At 36.7% G+C, this 16,464-nt stretch overlaps 1 long non-coding RNA gene across 1 annotated transcript; it reads right to left on the reverse strand.

Moving 5' to 3' along the window:
* Positions 1-402: 402 nt before the first annotated feature.
* Positions 403-923, reverse strand: LOC149678213 (uncharacterized). The gene is made up of 3 exons (XR_016366255.1): positions 829-923; positions 562-768; positions 403-470 (listed from the first exon to the last, which is right to left on the reverse strand). It is a non-coding gene; the product is annotated as an uncharacterized LOC149678213 (long non-coding RNA).
* Between the last annotated feature and the right edge of the window lie 15,541 nt (positions 924-16,464).

Consider the following 16,464-nt stretch of genomic DNA (forward strand, 5'->3'; position numbering starts at 1 on the left):
AAAATACAATATGCAAACAAATACTACTTTTCGCCGTCCATAGACAATCACCTTTTGGGTTTTGCCGTTTCCTACAATTTCTCGCAATCAGAACTCATGGAGAAAACCAACCTGATGTAAGACAAAAGAAACAAAGACGCTTCTGCAATTGTGAAATTTGTAACTCATTAATATTTATTTCAGGGTCGAGTTAGCCGTAGAAAACGACCTCTCTTTTCATCAGTTCTACAAAGCGCGATACTCGATCGATTTAATCGAATGGAAACAGCCAGCAGACGATTTTTCAACGATATCCGTGAAGGAAATCCAAAGCCTTCTATCTCTGTATTACGTGGGAAACGTCATCGCCTTATTGGCCTTAATTCTTGAAATTGTTGTTTCCCTTATTCTGTATTTCAAGAAGTCGAGAACCACTGGAGAAGTATCAACCTCGTAGTGTTAATCTTTATAATCTGTTTCTTGGCCCTTCGCTATAAGTAAAAAAAAAAAAAAATACGGACATTAGGGCCAATATGTTTTTAATATATGTTAATAATATTGTTTGAAATTAATGAAACCAACCTGGAAATAAAATTATGGATATAAATGCTATGCTTTAATGGAAACTAAATTTTGAATATAAATTTTTTGTTTTTTGCTTAAAAGTAAATCACTTTGCCATTGTTCTAACGATCTAGAAACATTTTCTTATTCACTTCCTTACGGTTTAGTTTTATATATTTACTTAACTCAGAACGACAATGAGTAAGATAAAGTCAATATTATTTCCTAACGACAGAGAAAACCAAAGTCAACACTAGATTTGGAATGAAGGAAATAACCTGTTACCTGTTGAAAGTAAAGGTAGATAAAAATGAATTTCACGACAGTTCTTGATATCCTTATATTCCCACCAGTACTTTGTGCTAGCGAATTGATTTCGGTCTTAAACAGAAATCGTCTCAGAGTTTTCATTTTTACTTTTCGTCAGCTGAACAGTTTAACTAAAATCAAAGGCAAAAAATCCCTTTTTCACCACGCCGTCTTCAACAGTCTGAATTGCAAGTCATTCGATATGGGTGAAATTAGAATGGGAATAATCGAGGTAAGAATATTTAAGCAACATTAATCTCAGATGCATGGATCTTTCTACGTGATTCGTTATCGGGAAACCGAGATTAATCACGAAGGTTTCATTGGCCAATTTGTTTTGTCCAATTTTTTTTTCTACTAGGAAACTGTAGGTTTTGATATCGCCAAAAATCTCTACGCTTCGATATCGGAGTTTTTCCGTAAAAGATTTAACATTAGGTAGAATTCCGTCACACTACATCATATCGTGTTGTCTAATTAATATTCACACTTTATTTCAAGTGCCGATTTTGTGCCCATTCCTTCGGATGAGCTAAACAATATTCGAAACCGGAGTGACTTACCACAGGTAATATTAAAAATAGCACAAGCGGGTTTTTCTGGGTCCGTCAGATAAGCCACAACGAATCAAAATGACAATCGCTCTAAAAAGAAGTCTCCGCACCCAAACTATAGGGCACTGTACCAAGAGAAAATAGACGACAGTGTAAAATTTTACTTTAGCTCCACCCGTTTTGAAGGTCGTCCTGCTTTTAACACCCCCACCCTAAAAAACTTCAAAGTAGCCAATCATGAGGCCTGCGGTTAGGTATTGGGTTTTTGGAAAGTAGCGCTGCTCAAGGGATTCAGGGGGAGAGAACAGCATCATCTAAGCCCGTAGTCTGGAGAAATTATTTTTCTCCCTTTGAAAGCTGTGAATAGGCTATCTTAATAGAGGTGGTCGCGAACCTAGAGCGCAGTACGCGGATGCAGATGTTATACTACCTTCTATGTTCACCTGACTACACTCGAAAAGGCATAATACATATATTTCTTCATTTTTAAACGTATCCATTTGGCAGACGATGGACATGATGTTTTTTCCTATACAAGTCGACAGTTTCTATAAACCTGAGATGAAATGTCGAATGACGAGCGTTTATGACTCAGTGTCGACCTTCATAATCTCTTCAGTCCCGAAAATGACCAAGACACCATCTATGTCTTTCCTCAACATGGAACGACAAGTAACGTGAACTTTTCCATTACGCTCCCAAGGAATACAATAACAATTTCATTCAACATTATTTTTAGTTTTCGATATCTTGGGTAGTGAGTCTGTTGGTAGTTTCGATCATCTTGGCTTTGACCACGCTCAAAAATAACCGATCGTTCCTCATGAGTTTCGTCGAAATGATCTGGAAGAATTTCCTAATTTTTTTCTACGAACGTAAGCTCTCTCGAATTTAAATGGTGTAATAAAATCAAACTTGAAATTTGAGCCGTTTCTTTACAGCGTACAGCCGTGTCGAAAAAGCGATCACGTGGCGTCTGGCAGCCATGTCCTGGTTGATCGCGACCACTTTCATTTATTTCGAAATATCAGGCAACCTAAAGTCGGATTTCGCAGAGAAGGTTTACGACACGGTGGACACCGTTGACCAACTCGTCAAACAAGGTTTTCAAAACGTGTGGTTCTGGGACGACACTGACGAATTTGTATCTTTTCGCAAAAAGGTAAGTACAGAAATAGACCGACATACCTGTAATTGAATCAAGACACTAAACAGTTTTCTCAGAAACGTTAGATAAAACCAATATCGACCTTTCTGGTACCAGTTTGACTTCAAAAGAACTTTTACGTAACATGATATTTAATTGCTTACACGCAAATTATGCGAATAAATTTACCTTGCATTACTTACTTCTAAAATTACTGGATGATTTAATTTAAGGTCAACGTGTCCATCCCAGAAAGTTCAATACTTCCGGTTGTGAATGGGGTTATCGGAGACGAGTTCGTCAACGTCGCGCAAAACGTCGGTGACAAGAGAAAGTTCATGGTCGTAGGGACATTGGTAATGCAATTTCTGTTGATTGAAAATCAGGAAATGAGAAACAAAATTGAATACGCGAACAAATACTACTTTTCACCGTCCATCGACGATCACCTTTTGGGTTTTGTCGTTTCCTACAATTTCTCGCAATCAGAAGTCATGGAAAAAGTTAACCTGCTGTAAGATAAAAGAAAGATTATTCTGTAATTGCGTAATTCATTAATGTTCATTTCAGGGTCGAATTAGTCGCGGAAAACGACCTCGTATTCCATCAGTTCTACAAAGCGCGATACTTAATCGATCTCATCCAATGGAAACAGCCAGTGGACGATTTTTCAACGATATCTGTTAAGGAAATCCAAAGCGTCCTTTCCCTGTACTACGTGGGAAACGTCATCGCTTTATTGGCGTTAATTCTTGAAATTGTTGTTCCACTTTGTCTGTATTTCAAGAAGTCGAGAACCTCAAAACGGCTTCGCCGTAGAGTTAATCTTTATAATCTGTTTTATGGCCTTTGACGATAAGTTAAAAAAAATACGACATTTGGAGTTAGTGTGTTTTGAGTACACAGTATGTTAAAGATATTGCTTGAAACGAAATGAAGCAAAATTGCGCATACAAATGCTTTGGCTTAGCTTGAATTAAGGTAAAAATTCTGAATATAGTCAGAAATGATGTGTTTTAAATCGAAACGAATGTTTGGAGCTTAGCTCGAGAATAATTATAAATTTCATTTTGATGGGAAGTCCAATCCAGGTTGCCGTCGTCAGTACACCAAATTATTTTAATCAAAATAAGTTTCCCCTCTGATCTGTTCCACCCTATACTTTTCTTTGTACCGAACAGAAAATAAATTTTGGTTTAGAGTTCTATTTAAGTTTGAAAGTACTTCAGCTTTAAGTAGCTTCACTGTTTTCTTCGCAAGAAATCGGGTCGATTGCGGACGTTAGTTCAGGCGGAAGTTGAGGGAAGAAAAGTTATAATTACCTTATAAATGTTGGAAGTAAAATCTTGAGAAAAATACGGTAATTGAATAGGAAAACTCTCGAGAGTCGGGTTAATTGAAATGCGCATTAATGACTTACCTCACGAATACTTCTCTCAGCCGCAATGCGGCATAACTTAAAGTTATAACTACTTTAAGGACGCTCCAACAATACGCCACGAAAAATTTCTAAAAAACTTGCTAGAAAACTAATTTTGAAATATGAGCCTTTCTCAAGACTTCTGTATGTTTTATTTCAGATTCAGGATTTTTTCCCGAAAATTTATACGCTACACAAAGTCTTATTGGGAAGACCTCGTATAAGCAGTTTCCGTATGAGCGGATTCCATAATAGCGGTCCTCAGAACCGCGGTTCCCGTATGAACGGATGCCATAATAGCGGTCCTCAAAACCGTGGTTCCCCAAATAGCGGTTTCCGAAAATGCAGTTTACCCTTTAGAGCAGTTCCCCATACAACGGCTCTCGTAAATGCGGCGTACCATTACAGCAGTTCCCAAAAGGGTAGTCCAACTGAGAAGTGAAAACGTTAGTCGTTTATGATGGTGTAGGTTTGGTTGGACGGTTAGGGTGAGGCTAGGTTTAGTTATTCCAACACCAGTAGTATTACGGTCAGTTAAGGTATTGTTATTCCAACACCAGTAGTATTACGGTCAGTTAAGGTATTGTTATTCCAACCCGAATAGTATTACGTCAGGTAAGGTTAGATTAGAGAATTTTGTTAATAAAAGGTAATATGTCTGAGGTGCTTATTTAAAATTTTCTATGAAATAACCAACTAATTGTAATTTTAAAATCATGCGGTGCAATTTCTTGCGTGTTTCATTTTGCAGATTTCTCTGTTCATTATTTGAAGAATCGATTAGAAATCACTTAATTTTCCATTTCACGCTCCCTTTAAATATGAACTTTGCAAAAACGTCTGACCTCAATTACAGGCCGTTCTTGAAAGAAATCATTATTTATAATAACTCCACTTATTTCGAAATGAAACCACATTTCTTTGTAGCTGAACGTCCACTTGGTGAATTCGAAGTGCAGCGAGCTGTAAGAAGCACACCACCCGTCTAATTTAATCTAACTTAACAAAAAGTCGACATGAACACTATCCGGGTAGCAATAGTCGAGGTAAGAATGTTACTTTTTACTGTTCAATAATTTCAATCTGTCGTGCAACGCCATTCAACAATGAGACAAGTCACGTAAATAAAATTTACTGATTAGCTAGGTGTGGTTGGGAGTCGGGATGTGCTAATGCAGTACAGTATTCCCGTTTTTAAATCGCAAAGGTAATATTCTAGATGACCCAACAGTTGGGGTACATTAAGTTCTTAACAAGCCTAGCAAAAAAAGGTCATTTCGTCTATCCAACATCCACACAAAAACCACAAAAATGGTCATAATCGAAAAAGTCTTTCAAACTCGTAGCTAAAAACCGATTACAATATGGGTCAGGAAAATTTTTCAACGACAACTATAATAAATAACAGAAACCCAGCCTTTATAAATAGCGCCCTTCCGCCTGAAACTGAATCTTTTATTCTAGCTGCTACCCTGCCCGCATTTGCTATCGCTAACCCCAAAAAACGGAGTTAAGAGAAAATATTTCAGTTATAAACGCTTTCAACAAATGGGCTTCGCTACAGTTGTCCATCAAATTAAACCTAAACTTGAGGGTTGCCGCAATATAACGGGATGAATTCTCATTGGCCAATTTCTATGTCTAAATACTTTCCTTCTCCCCCCTAGGAAACTGTGGGTTTTGACATCGTCAACAATCTCTACGCTTCGACATCGGAGTTTTTCAGTAAAAGATTTAACATTAGGTAGAATTCAGTAACACTTCTTCTAATCGTGTTGTCAAAATAATATTTATTCTTTATTCAAAGTATCGGTTTCGTGCAAATACCTTTGGATGAGTTTAACTCTATCAAAAACCAGAGTGATTTACCACAGGTAATATTGAAAATTGCACATACAAATGACAATCGTTGTTAAGAGCCCTCTGCGACCAAACTATAGAGCACTATAGAAAAATGCGATAGAAGAAAATACTTAATTATAATACCTATTCTATTTAAAACGTATACTTTTGGCAGACGATGGACATGCTGTTTACTCCGGCACAAGTCGAGAGATTCTTTACACCTGAGATAAAATGTCAAATGTCAAGCGTTTATGACTCAGTGTCGACTTTCATCGTCTCTTCAGTCCCTAAAATGACCAAGACTCCATCTATGTCTTTCCTCAACATGGAACGACAAGTAACGAGAACTTTTACCATATGTTCCTAAGAATTACAATAACAATTTCTTTCAAAATAAACTGTAGTTCTCATTATTTTGGATGGTGAGTCTACTGGTAGTGTCAATCATCTTGGCTTTGGCCACGCCCAAAAAACAAAATAGCCGACCTCTAATCCTTACTTTCGTCGAAATGATCTGGGAGAATTTCCTAATTTTTTTCTTCGAACGTAAGCTATTTCGATTTTAAATGGTGTAATAAATCCATATTTGAAAACCGATTTGAATTTTTGGTCACAGCGTACAGCCGTGTCGAGGAAGCGATCACGTGGCGTGTAGCTGCCATGTCCTGGTTGATCGTGACCACTTTCGTTTTCTTCGACATATCAGGCAACTTGAAGTCGGATTTCACCGAGAAGGAATACGAAACTGTGGATACCATCGACCAACTTGTCAAACATGATTTTAACAACATATGGTTCTTGGATGGCAGTGAGGAATTAACTTCTTTTCGCAGAAAGGTAAGTACAGATTCGATAGCTATTTTTCATCCCTTCTCAAGAGAGTAAATGTTTTAAGAGAAATATTAGATGAAACTAGCGTCGGTCCAAAATTTATTGGAGATAAGTTGAACCGAAATCTATTCTTGAGCAATTAGTGAATTCATTCATTTTAAGTAATTAGAGCAATAAATTTCGTAACTAGGTCAACATGCCCATCCCCGAAACTTCAATACTCCCAATTGAAGAGGGAGTTTTAGGAGACCAGTTCTTGAACCTCGCGGAAAACATCGGGGACAAGAGAAAGTTCTTGCTCATAGGGACAATGTTTTTGTACCTTATTCTGATTGAAAATCAAGAAATGGACAATAAAATACAATACGCGAACAAATACTACTTCTCGCCGTCCATAGAAAATTCGCTTATGGGTTTGGCCGTTTCTTACAATTTCTCGCAATCAGAACTCATGGAGAAAGTGAACCTGATGTAAGGCTAACTTAACAACGTGGCCAGTGTCGCTTTTAACACGTGATCTTTGTTTCAGGGTTGAATTAATGGCAGAAAATGATCTAGGATTCCCATACTTCTACAAATCGCGATACTCGCTCGATCTCATCCAATGGAAAGAGCCAGTGGACGATTTTTCAACGATATCCGTGAAGGAAGTCGAAAGCCTTCTATCTCTGTACTACGTGGGAGAGATCATCGCGGTATTGGCATTAATATTGGAATATTCTTTCTTCCTTCTGCTGGCTTTGAAGAAGAAGAGAACCGCAGCAAAGGTCTCAAGACGACGTTTACATTGAGTTAATCTTCATGAAATATTATCATGAAAATATATAAATACTGACGTGTTCCCACCTCTTACCATAAACAGGGCAATCCACTTAGGTGCCCGTTCAGTAGATGGTAAAATATGACTTGCAACACCCCGCCCTCAAATTTTGTGAGTGAGAGGGAACTTCGTATTCTATCTCTCTTTGCGCATGGGTCAAATTTCAAACGCACCACTCAGGATTCTCCTTAGTGATAGAGTTCCTTTTCGCCACGTGACCCAGCTCTTTCCGGCTCGATATACAGCCATCTCACGATTGCGGGTGTAAGGCATATCTGGTGGTCGGCTTTTGGATGTAGTTGGGAATCCATAATACGTTAGTATTTATACCCACTGACGATTAATTAAAAAACGCTAAATATTTAAAGTCAATATGTTGTGACTAGTAAAATAAAATTCTGAATATTAATATTTAGGTTTTAAACGAAATATAAATGAGTCTGTTTAGAAATTAATAAAACAATAGATGTACTATTTCTTAAATCTAAATAAATATAGGTGCACTTTAATTCTTAAATCTAAATAAAAATAGAGGTACATCTAAATAATATATATGTACTTTTTCTTAAATCTAAATAACATAGCAGTACTTTTTCTTAAATCTAAATAATATAAATGTACTTTTTCTTAAATCTAAATAATATAGATGTACTTCTTCTTAAATCTAAATAATATAAATGTACTTTTTCTTAAATCTAAATAATATAGATGTACTTTTTCTTAAATCTAAATAATATAGATGTACGTTTTCTTAAATCTAAATAATATAGATGTACTTCTTAAATCTAAATAATATAGATGTACTTTTTCTTAAATCTAAATAATATAGATGTACTTTTTCTTAAATCTAAATAATATAGATGTACTTTTTTCTTAAATTTAAAAAAATAAAACGTGGAAATAAAAATCGTAATCATTGGAAAAATAAATATTCGTTGCATTCATCGTAATTCACGAAGAATCCGAATAACGACATTCACCAAAACATCACCGAAATTCATCGGACGTCAGACAGATATCACAAGTTAAGAATTAAGAAATCAGAAATCAGGTGTACAAAATGTTGGTGAATGACTAGCCCCTCAGCATTTAGTTTTGTAAAAAAACTCCTGTCGTTGTCTATAAAGGGCACGTATAGTCCTGAAAATCGTGCTACGCTTTTTCCCCTTTCTACTGAATGCTATTCTTTCACTCATAGACTCGTCTGATCTAGTGTAATTCAAAGATCAGTCAACATGAATCGTACGCGGTTCGGAGAAACAGAAGTAAGAGTACTTATTCAACAACAAAAGTACCTTCCAACGCGAATCCGTAAGCGTCGATATCGAGGGGTCGGTCATTCATGAAATCCCGTACGCTCCCCGTGAAATCCAATTTAAGAAATCCGAAATCAATGGGATTCAATGCTGATTTCGAAATCAAATAAAAAATCCGAAATCAGCAACGAAATCACAAAATCAGTAAAGAAATCATAAAATCAGTAAAAAATCACGAAATCAACATAGAAATCACGAAATCAACATAGAAATCACGAAATCAGAAGCGAAATCACAAAATCAGACGCAAAATCAGTAAAGAAATCGTGAAATCCATTACAAAATTCACGAAATCCAAAATCAAAAGAAATCACAAAATCCGACGAAATCACACTCTAAGAAATTGGGGTGTGCTTTAACACCTTTAAAAGTAGTTTATATGGGTCCAAATTTGACACCGTTACAGGTGTTGATTTACACCCCTGAAAGGGTTTAATAACACTTATTTGAGCAATTGGTGTCAAAGATAAGAATAAAATGGTGCAACAGAGGTGTAGTTTAACACCTTTTTACCTCTCCGAGTGACGTATGTCACGGAGAGGTTCTGTAACGATCGTGTGTGTCTGTCTGTCTGTCTGTCTGTCTGTGTGTCTGTTGTTACACCCACGTGACCGCGTTCGCAGTTTCCAAATCGGAGCAAACGTGTTCGCCATTTCCGAACTGCTTTCACAGTCACGGAAATGGCTACTCTACTTGAGTTCCCACACCACCATCTTTTCATCTTCGTCCATCCCACATGGACACCAGTCTGTACATACTGGCTCCTAATCACCACCATCTTCAGGTCTTCGTCCAATCCACTTGGACACCAGTCTGTACATAGTGGCTTCTAATCACCACCATCTTCTGGTCTTTGTCCATCCCACTTGGACACCAGTCTGTACATTCTGGCTTCTAAACACCACCATCTACTGGTCTTCCGTCTATTCCACATAGACACCAATCTGTCTCATTGGCATCTACTCCATTATCATCGTTTGGTTTAAGGATATACGCGGCGATCAGCTAGGGTTACGAGAAACGTCTAGCCTCCCTAAGGTGGGATCGCCACCAAAGGTTTTCGCAATTGCGCTTTTTCCTTACTATTATAATGGAAACGAATCGTATATATACCCCAAAATTTGAAGAAAGCGGGCAAGAAGGGTACCCTTCACTTTAAACGTCAATATTAGCAAAGTTTGAGACGATAATTGGTATAACTTTATTTTAAACGATTTAACTATTATTAATGTTAATTATTGAAGATTAAAATAATTAAAAATAATTATATTTATTTAAATATTAAAGATGATCTTGTTTCTCTACTCAAAATTAATACGGAAAGAGTTAAAAAGCAGTCTATGTTTTTGTCTGTGTGTGTCCGTCCATTGTTACACTAGTGCGTCGCGTTAGCAGTTAGCCTTGTGTTGATGTGTTAAGAAAGCATACAGAACCTTAATATTCCCTTTTTCCATAATATAAAGTGAATATGTGGAAGTATTTTTCGTAATTATGATGCATTTAGTACTTTTGTAGCTTTAAAGCTCTGTTTCATTTTGATATTCCAAAGATTTTTTTTAATATTGTTATTTGAAATGGCTGTTTATATATTACTTAAGCTATACTACATCTGTATATAGAATAATCCTTGGTTTAGTGATTTCATGAAGAAAACTAAGACCTAGACTCTGGCGGGTATATTAAGTATCATCCGCAATAGGCTTAGTGTAACAAAGAGTAAATAATTGAGGCCTGAAGTGAAGTAAACTTTAGGCTTTGATTTTCGTGTCTGAAATGAAGAGACATCAACGGTTCAGAGTGAGCCGAAAGTTAAATACACTATTATATAATCAGGTTAAGATTTTATAATAGAAGAAAAGATCATGGTGGCAATTAGAATAGTAAAAGGGCTAATGGTTAACGGGTAGTAGCTACAGACTTTTTATTCTCTTTATGGTGCGCATCGACTATTAGTGCGTCTAGCTACAATTTAACTTTGGTGTTATTTAACGTTAACATTCATGTTGGCAAACTAAGAATATTATTGAGGTGAGACGAGACGATAGTGTTTACACTGCAAACCAGTTGTGAATGTAGCTATCAGAATATACGGTAAACAGCTGAAGCGTAGACTTCATTTCCTGATCTTTTCCCCATTGACTTATGTGTCCAAGATTTATCCTTATTGGATGTAAAATGTCGTCTGCTTTACTGTATTATTCGCTATGCTTGGAATACTGGTTCAATATTTTGTAAATTTTTACTTCAAAAAAGAGAAATAATTCCATATCTAGGTAAATAAGTTTGTAGTAGTAGACCTCTTGACTCGGAGAGGTAATATTTTGGTTTTCCCAACTTGTTAACTCTTATATCGAACTAAAAGTAAATTTTTTACTCTCATATGAGTGTTGTGCAATTCCTTAAAAGGTGTGGCATAGCACCTTTCCGAGTTTAAATAACGCTTTTAAGAGTGTCGCATAACACCTTTCAGAGTGTCGCTTGACACCTTTTCTAGAGTCACATGACACCTTTCAGAGTGTCTGATGACACCTTTAAGAGTGTTAGATTTTATGGCAAATAGCTCTTTATTCATAGCAATGTTCCACCTTGAGAGAACTTAAGAGGACAGTTCTAACATGCAGAGCTATACCCCTTTAAGCGAGAGTAGTTCTCGCATGCAATGGAAACTGCGTAAAACCTTGGCCACTTGATCGACTTAAAATCCAGCGTGAAACTGCATGACAAGTTGGTCATTTCCACTGACTAAATAACTTCTGAAAAGGCAGAAAGTTTTAAATCAGTACAAATTCATCGGGTATTAAATTGGTTTTGGAGGAAATAATATCATAGCAGTAGATAAGGACGTACTCGTTAAATTTAATAATCTCTTTTCACGAAGAGTTTTTCGAGCACCAGAAACGCGTTGCACCTAATCTACTCTACAATATTAAAAAAAAATAAATCCGTTTTGTACTCTAATTTTTCTCAAAACAAAGATAAGACATGTCACAAAAACATGTGTCTCACATATTGGCCTCTCAAGCTCTACTGTGAGGCCAGTACCTAACCTAGTCTCGATTTTTAGTGTCACACAATACTTTTAAGAGCATCGCATAACACTTTCAAGAGTGCAATAGCGTTGCTAGGGTTTAAAATTTGGGGGGGGGGAAGGGGCTTAATATTATTGTTCGTATATTAAAGAAAACTTTTATTGATAAAGAGTACGGAACCGAGTTATTGACTATGAGACAATTGTGGATGAAAGAATTTCACTCGTTATTTGTAAGTTTAGTTTTCGTTTGCTTTTAGTCCCCACAACTATTTGATACTGAAATTCATCTCTACAAAGATGAAACTTAACGAACTTTTCATTGTAATTTTTATACACCATATTTAGGAGGCTACTAGCAATATTTTGGTATAGTTTACGGATTATTTTGAGGGTCCTAACTTTGAAATTTGGGGGCGCTATAGCCCCCATAAAAGGCCTAGCGACGCCACTGCAAGAGTGTCGCCTAACGCTTTTAAGAGTGTCATCTAAAACGTTTCAGAGTGTCGCCTTACACGTTTAGCTGTGTTTTATGAATGTACAATACCGCCTGATTACCAATTTCCTTTTTAATTTTATTTAAAGGATAAAAATATATTCTTTCATGAAAACCATCTTTAAAAAAATGTTTAGAAATTAACTTTTTCAATAATTTTTTACTGTTCGGATTGACTTTAATATTAAAACATAAATGAAAATGAAAGACCTTATTTAAGAAACCCGCAGTATTATAATTTTTCATGTTTAATTTCGAACGGTGTTTTAATAGTGTTATTTTACACCGAATTTACACTTTAAATTGGCCCCTAAAAACTCACGGTAAAAAAACTCTCTTTTGGGTGTTTTTACGGTGTTTACACCGTTTTAACACGTTTTTTACACTTCCATTTCTTAGAGTGCACGGGGAAAATCTCAAAATCCGAGGAAATCAGGCGAAAAACCTCAAAATCCAACAAAATCAAGGCAAATATCGCAAAATCCGTCGAAATCACGGTAAAAATAGCAAAATCCGACGGAATCACGGTAAAAATAGCAAAATCCGACGGAATCACGGTAAAAACCTCAAAATTCGATGAAATCCATTGGATTTTATCGAATTCTGAAATCAAACGAAATCCGACGAAATCAAATGAAATCCGACGAAATCAAATGAAATCCGACGAAATCAAATGAAATCCGACGAAATCAAACGAAATCAAATTGGATTTCGAAATCCCGTACACTTTTCCTAAACGTTCGACCCCTCGGTCGATATCCTGTCCGTACCTCTCGTATCTTCGCCATTGTCCTAACGATAACAAACATTTCGAAACCCCTTCCATAGCATGTTGTCGGATCGATTTAATTAACTTGAAACGGCGATGCGTAACATAAAGTTACTATTTTTCCAAAACAACAAGTTAATCAAAAGTAAACATTAAATTTTGAACGCACGAACCTGCTGGAAATAATAAAGCTAGATAAATATGAATTTTTTGAAAATAGGTCGTCCGTAAATATTCTCGAGCGTTCTTGATTAACTTTTATGCCAACCCGCACTTAACGCTAGTCCACCGACTTGGGCCATAAACACTGAGTAGCGAAAATCGACTGAGAGTTTTTTTGCTCTGCTGAATAGTTAAAACCGAATTTTTTTTGTCTAACGCAGACTATTAGACAAAAGCATGAGCATGGGTGAAATTTGAATGGGAGTAATCGAGGTAAGAATGTTTAAGCAACCATAATATCAGATGTTTCAAATAAATTAAACAAATCTGGAAATAAAATTGTGGATATAAATGCTTTGCTTTAAAGGGAGGGTGAAGAAAAAAATAAAGTGATTTTTATCGAGTCCTCTACTAATTACTAGACTAGTCTGCATAGTGAAACATTCAGGAAATACTTCCGAATGATTTTAAAATTCAAATTAGGTTCAGAGTTTAAGGATAATTTTAAACAAGTACTTCCGACCAATCGCGTAACGCCCTGCCTTTTTGTTAACAAAATTCTCGTGGCACGCTCCATGTCTCGCGCCACGATTGTCACGTCGCTCGCCTAATTTTATTAAATCTCGTGATAAATTTCATTCAACACGGAACATGCCACGAGAATTTTGTTAACAAAAAGGCAGGGTGTTACGCGATTGGTCGGTAGTCCTTGTTTAAAATTATCCTTAAAATCTGAACCTAATTTGAATTTTAAAATCATTCGGAAGTATTTCCTGAATGTTTCACTATGCAGGCTGGGCTTATAATTAGTAGAAGAATCGATAAAAAATCACTTCATTTTCTACTTAACCCTCCCTTTAATGGAAATTAAATTTTGAGTATAAATTTGTTTTTCGCTTAAAAGTAAATCTCTCTGACATTGCTTTAACGATATTGGAACGGCAATGAGTAAGATAAAGTCAATATTATTCCGTAACGGCAGAGAAAACCAAAGTCCACACTAGATTTGGAATGAAGGAAATAACCTGTTACTGTTGAAAGTAATGAAAACTGGCAATCCCTCTCGTTTCCCGAGAGTTCTTGATTTCCATATTTGCCCACTAGTACTTTGTGCTAGCGCACCGACTTTGGTCACAAACAGAAATCGCCTCAGAGTTTTCTATTTTTCTTTTTTTTGTCACCTGAATAGACTAACTAAAATCAAAGGCAAAAATCCCTTTTTCACCACGCCGTTTTCAACAATCTGAATTAAAAGTCATTCGATATGGGTCATATTCGATTGGGAATAATCGAGGTAAGGATATTTAAGCAACATTAATCTCAGATGTATCTTTCAACATGAACCGAGATTAATCATGAAAGTTTCATTGGCCAATTTGTATTTTTTTCTCACAGGAATTTACGAATTTTGAAATCACCAAAAATCTCTACGATTCGACATCGGAGTTTTACAGTAAAAGGTTTAACATTAGGTAAAATTCTGTCACACTCCTTCATATCGTGTTGTCTAATTAATATTTATTCTTTATTCCAAGCATCGGTTTTGTGCCCATTCTTTACGATGAGCTTAACACTATTCGAAACCTGAGTGACTTACCACAGGTAATATTATAAATAGCACAAGCGGGTTTTTCTGGGTCCCTCAGATAAGGCACAGCGAATTTAAATGATAATCGCTCTAAAAAGATGTCTCCGCACCCAAACAATAGGACACTGTAGCAAGAGAAAATAGAAGAGAGTGTAATACTTGGGTGAAAATTTTACTTTAGCTTTACTCCTTATGAAGGTCGTCCTGCTTTAAAAAAAAAAAACTTTAAAGTAGCCAATCAGGAGGCCTGCGGTTAGATATTGTGTTTTTGGAAAATAGCGCTAGCTGCTCAAGGGATTCTAGGGGAGGGAGCCGCTCCTCGTCCGCCGCCTCTAACCCCGTAGTCAGCGGAATTTTTTTTCTCTCTCTGAAAGTTGTGAGGAGACTATCCTAGGAGAGGGGTTCGCGAACCTAGAGCACAGTACGCGGATACGGGTGCTATCTTGAAGGAGAGAGGAATGGAGTGGAAACCCCCATACCTATAGCGTTGCCTGTGTACCCCCACCTACGGCACCGTAGTCCTCCCAGCATCCTCAGCGGTTAGGTAGGGTCGTACGTCACTCGTACTGGAGAGATACGGTGCCGCAGGTCGCCCATCATCATTTCCAATCCATCTCAACTCCCTTATCCCTGGTGCTATACTCTCTTCTATATTCACCTGACTACACTTTAAGAGACATAATACAAATATTTCTTCATTTTTAAACGCATCTAGGCGATGGACGTGATGCTTTTACCTATACAAGTCGAAAATTTATTTACACCCGAGATGAAATTTCGAATGACAAGCGTTTATGATTCAGTGTCGACTCTCATTATCTCTTCAATCCCGAAAATGACCAAGACACCATCTCTGTCTTTCCTCAACATGGAACGACAAGTAAAGTGAACTTTTCCCTTACGCTCCCAAGGAATACAATAACAATTTCTTTCAACATTATTTTTAGTTTTCGATATCTTGGGTAGTGAGTCTGTTGGCAGTTTCGATCATCTTGGCTTTGGCCACGCTCAAAAATGGCCGATCGTTCGTCATGAATTTTGTCGAAATGATCTGGAAGAATTTCCTAATTTTTTTCTTCGAACGTAAGCTCTTTCGAATTTTAATGGTGTAATAAAATCATACTTGAAATTCAAGCTGTCTCTTTACAGCGTACAACCGCGTCGAAAAAGCGTTCGCTTGGCGCGTGGCGGCCATGTCCTGGTTGATGGCAACCACTTTCATTTTCTTCGAAATATCAGGCAAGTTGAAGTCGGATTTCACAGAGAAGGACTACGACACTGTGGACACCATCGACCAACTCGTCAAACAGGATTTTCAAAACGTGTGGTTCTGGAGCGGCACTGATGAATTTGTATCTTTTCGCAAAAAGGTAAGTACTGATATAGACCAAACCTATCTGTAATTGAACACGAGCTACTAAACAGTTTTCTCAGAAACGTTTGATAAAACCAACGTCGACTATCGTAATACAGGTTTCAATTAAACCGAACTTTTACATCACATGATAATTAATTGTTTTCACTGAAATTATGCGAATAAATTGATCTTGTATTACGCGCCTCTAAAATTGCTGAATGATTTAAACAGAACTTTAAATTTCATTTCTAGGTCAACGTGTCCATCCCAGAAAGTTCA

This window comes from Phalangium opilio, unplaced genomic scaffold (assembly GCF_054372755.1).
Source record: "Phalangium opilio isolate 3A_F unplaced genomic scaffold, DU_Popi_V2 ptg000042l_1, whole genome shotgun sequence".
NCBI classification, from domain to species: domain Eukaryota; kingdom Metazoa; phylum Arthropoda; class Arachnida; order Opiliones; family Phalangiidae; genus Phalangium; species Phalangium opilio.